Source organism: Pteropus alecto, unplaced genomic scaffold, assembly GCF_000325575.1.
Source record: "Pteropus alecto unplaced genomic scaffold, ASM32557v1 scaffold12, whole genome shotgun sequence".
NCBI lineage: Eukaryota > Metazoa > Chordata > Mammalia > Chiroptera > Pteropodidae > Pteropus > Pteropus alecto.
In genome coordinates, this window is record NW_006432669.1 from 3,396,313 (window position 1) to 3,400,287 (window position 3,975).

Genomic DNA, 3,975 nt, shown 5'->3' on the forward strand with positions numbered 1-3,975 from the left:
AAATAAAAATAAAAAAATAAAAAATTAAATTGACAGGTCTGAGACAAAAAAAAAAAAAAAGAAAGAAAGAAAGAAAGAAATGAGTGCTTGTGTGATGTTCATAGTCAGCATTTTATTATTTCTTAGGAGAATGGCCCTTAGCATGGTATATAAGTTTCTCATATTTAACTCTCCTTCAAAATTGTTCCACTTTTCTTTTTTCATTTCTTTAGATCAAGTTTTTAGATAGAAAGAATGAAATATTTGGTTATGTATTCCAAAATACATATGAAGAATTTGTAGTAAAATTATTGTAGAAGAACTTTAAAGATTAAAAATTAGGGTGAAATGGGGAGACTGTCATATGATACAGGTAATCCTGGCACTTGTAGATCCTCAGGGTCTAGCTTAGGTGGTGACAGTTCTTAGTAGAAGAGGAAGGTAAGCTGGATCCTTGGAATCTTAGTAAGGAAGGTAAGGAGAGCACAGGAAGCCTCTCTGGGGTGTATAGATGTCCTTGGGGTCTCACACAGGCTATCATGGGATCCTTTGACAGTCACCAACTATATGTCTGGGAAGAAGAAGACGTAATAGTCTAGGGAGGAAAGGACTGCCACCCTTCAAGTCTGAAACCATATTTTAAAAATATAAACAATTTTTAAGCTCAAACAGCTTCCTCCACAGCTAGAACAGAGTTATTGTAACTAGAAGAATTGCTAAGAAGACAGCATATAACCCAAAGACAAAGGAATGGCAGATGATATGGAAGGGTTCATGTCGGGCTCCCTAGTAAAAGAAAAATTACCTAGACTCACCAGTCAGGAGGCACAAACATGCCTACTGCTACCTTAAGTTGGTGCATGAAACCAGAGGAAACTTCTTAGAGATTTTGACTCCACTTAGAGTCACCTTACAAAATTATTGGAAATTTCTGAGGTACTGGTTCTGGATAAATTGCCTGGAAGTTTGCCAGAAACCAAAGACAAATCACCCCACAGTCTCCCCAATAAGACCACAAAATATAAGCTTGCCTGCCACTGCTCAAAGTAATAGACCTCCCCCTACCCGCCCTCCGCCACCCCGCTATCTTCCTTGGTCTCCTAGAGTCTTGGTGCCGGAGATCCATTCAGACAAGAGAAAGCTAGGGCTCGGGACTACAATTTGGCTTCTTTGACAAAACATAAATCCTTTTTCCTTTGTGCCTGGGTCCTGGGGCAAAAAGAGCCAAGGAAAAGCTTGATCTCTGTAACCACTGGCCTGTGGCTTTTATAAGTATATTAAACCAATGTTTACTGCTATCCCAAATGCTAATGGCAGGGGCCCTCTGAGTGAGCAGTGCAGTTCTCGTCACCTCTGCCCTAGTTGCATCCTCATGCACTAAGGAATCTGCAGAGGGTGGGATAAAGAGAATTGGTACGCTGATAACAAGGAAATTAGGCTATTTACTAGAACAAGGAAGGGTGGTTCAATTGAAAGAGTTAGCTGATTGGATTCAGTTGTGATTGGACTAGGGCTAATGGGATTAGGGTGGGACTAGAATTTTTGAAGAGATATATATGGGTTCTGATTATCAGTGCATGTTTCATTTGGAGATGTTTTCTTGAGGGAAAATCATCTCTATTTTTATCTAAAACAAAACTGTCATTGGAGACCTTACTGAGAAGGTGATATTTGATGTGAAACTTGAAGAAGGTAAGAGTTGCCTGTGTGCAAAGACCATCAGGCAGGAGAGTCCCAGGCTTTTTTGAGATACAGACAAGAATATGGTTGGAACTGAGAGAACATGGGTGGAAGAGGCAAAGTAACAAGGTAATGGGCCAGATCATATAGAGAATTTAAGGACATTTGAAAGATTCTAAGTAGGATGGGGTAGATGTGTCCAAAGTTTGAGGAGAGGGGAAGGTGAAATAGAATGTTTGAAGAGTGGAAAAACTTAGAAATTAAGAACATAAGTGGATTAGCAAACAGTATTAAAGGACTGATACTTGAGATTGTGTTAATGAAATAGTTTTGATGCATCTTTTTTTCTAATATTAATGAGAATGTTTCTTTTGACTATTAAGAATGATATTTGCTATTTATTTTTTACATTGAAACTCTGTACCTTATAGGAATTTTTTTTAGTATTTTACAAGTAAAGAATTTTAAAATGAATTGATGTTGAATTTCATCAAATGCTTTTTGGTAACTATATGATATTTTTCATTTCCTTCATTAATATTCTGAATTATATCATTAAATTTTCTGTTGTTGAATCATCCCTGCATTCCTGGTATACATCCTATTTGGTTATGATGTATTATTCTTTTAATATATTGGCATATTTGATTTGATAATATTCTATATAGCAAGCTTTCACCTATACTTATAAGTAAAGATAGCCTATAACATTATTTTATGTTGCCCTGTTCTGATTTTGTTATCAGAAATAAGAATACATTCATCTGAGTAGCTCTCCAACTTTCTATACTCAGAAAGAATTTGCATAATAAGAGTTTCTTAAAAATTTGCTAGATTCACCTATAAAATGATGTGACTAATGGGTTTTTAGGAGTCATACTTTGAACAAGATTTGTACTGGGGTATTCAGGCTTTCTAGCTTTTCTTGCATCTGTTTTGGATATATTCTCTCTCTAGAAAATTGTTCTCTTTTGAAAATTTTGATGTCAGATTACTATGGTCCTCTTTTGAGATTAAAAAATTCTTATTATCTTACTAGCTTTGTGCACTATTTAATTTCTAGTATTGTTTATTTCTACCTTTTTTCCATGATGGGTTATGCCCAGATTTGTTGCTTTTATTAATATCTTTAAAGAACATTTTTGGTCATCATCCCTCTGTTTTTTATGTATTATCTTCTATTAATTTTGTCTATTCTTTGTTATTTATTTACTCTTCCTCTTCCTCCTTCGATTTTCTAGCTTCTTTAGTTGAATGTTTAGTTCATTTATTTTTAATCATTCTTTCTTTTCCTTTTAATACAGTGAAATATGTCCCTTACTCTTCTTTAATGCTTTTCACCCTAAACTCTATTTTTTAAATAAACATACAGAAATTTGTGAACGTCATCATAACTTCATGAATTATCCATTAACTATTCTGATGGCCGTAAAACCAGCACCTAGGTTCAGAGAACAATCTTTCTCTTTCCCAAAGGTAACCACTATTCTGACTTCTAACACAGATTACTTTGCTTCCTTTTAATCTTTCTGTAAGTGTAATCATGGAATAGGTATTATTTCGAGTGTAGATAATTTAGCTCAGTATTATGTTTATAAAATTATTCCTATATTTCCATCTAGTTTTTGTTCATCCTCATTGCTGTACTATATTGTGTTGTATGAATACACCACAATATATTTACCCATTCTACTGTTGGCGGACATTTGGGTTGTTTCCAGTATGTGGCTACTAGAAATAATGTTGTTATGAACATTCTTGAACGTGACTTTCAGTGCACAGCTGTACACATTTCTTAGGCGTGTGTTAACAGTTGGATCATAGCACTTGCATATGCTCTCTTTTACACGTGCATATGCTCAATTTTAGTAGATACCGTCCAAATAGTTTTCCAGAGTGAATGTAATGATTTCCATTCTTTCTACTATGGTACGAAAATTCCAACGGTTCCACATCCACACCATCTCTTGTACTGTCAGCCTTGTAAAATTTTAGCCTCTCTGTGAATGCAATAATATTCTATGGTGGTATTTTATTAGTTGTTTCCTAATAACTTTTTCTAAACATTGATTTTCAATCTTTCTGTATTCTTTCTTTTAGGTTCTGAAGAAACTGCATTTGAGAGACCTACCCCAGGACTGGGTAATTCAATAGACCTCAAGAGGACAGAGCCAGGTACCAACTGAGGAAATCACAGAGTTGCAGGTTCAGCCACCATCACTCCTGGACAAAGCTTCTGCCCAGAGTGGAGTCCACTGGTGAATCAGCAAGCCTAAGAAACATTATATTCTCATTTGCATTAAAGTCCACTGATGG

At 35.4% G+C, this 3,975-nt stretch overlaps 1 long non-coding RNA gene across 1 annotated transcript in view; it reads left to right on the forward strand.

The window, feature by feature from the left end:
- The window catches only part of LOC107195362, a 21,334-nt gene extending 17,365 nt beyond the window's left edge, over positions 1-3,969 (forward strand). Inside the window, exon 3 of the long non-coding RNA XR_001516494.2 lies at positions 3,760-3,969. This is a non-coding gene — a long non-coding RNA (uncharacterized LOC107195362). The remainder of the gene's footprint in view (positions 1-3,759) is intronic.
- Positions 3,970-3,975: the final 6 nt, after the last annotated feature.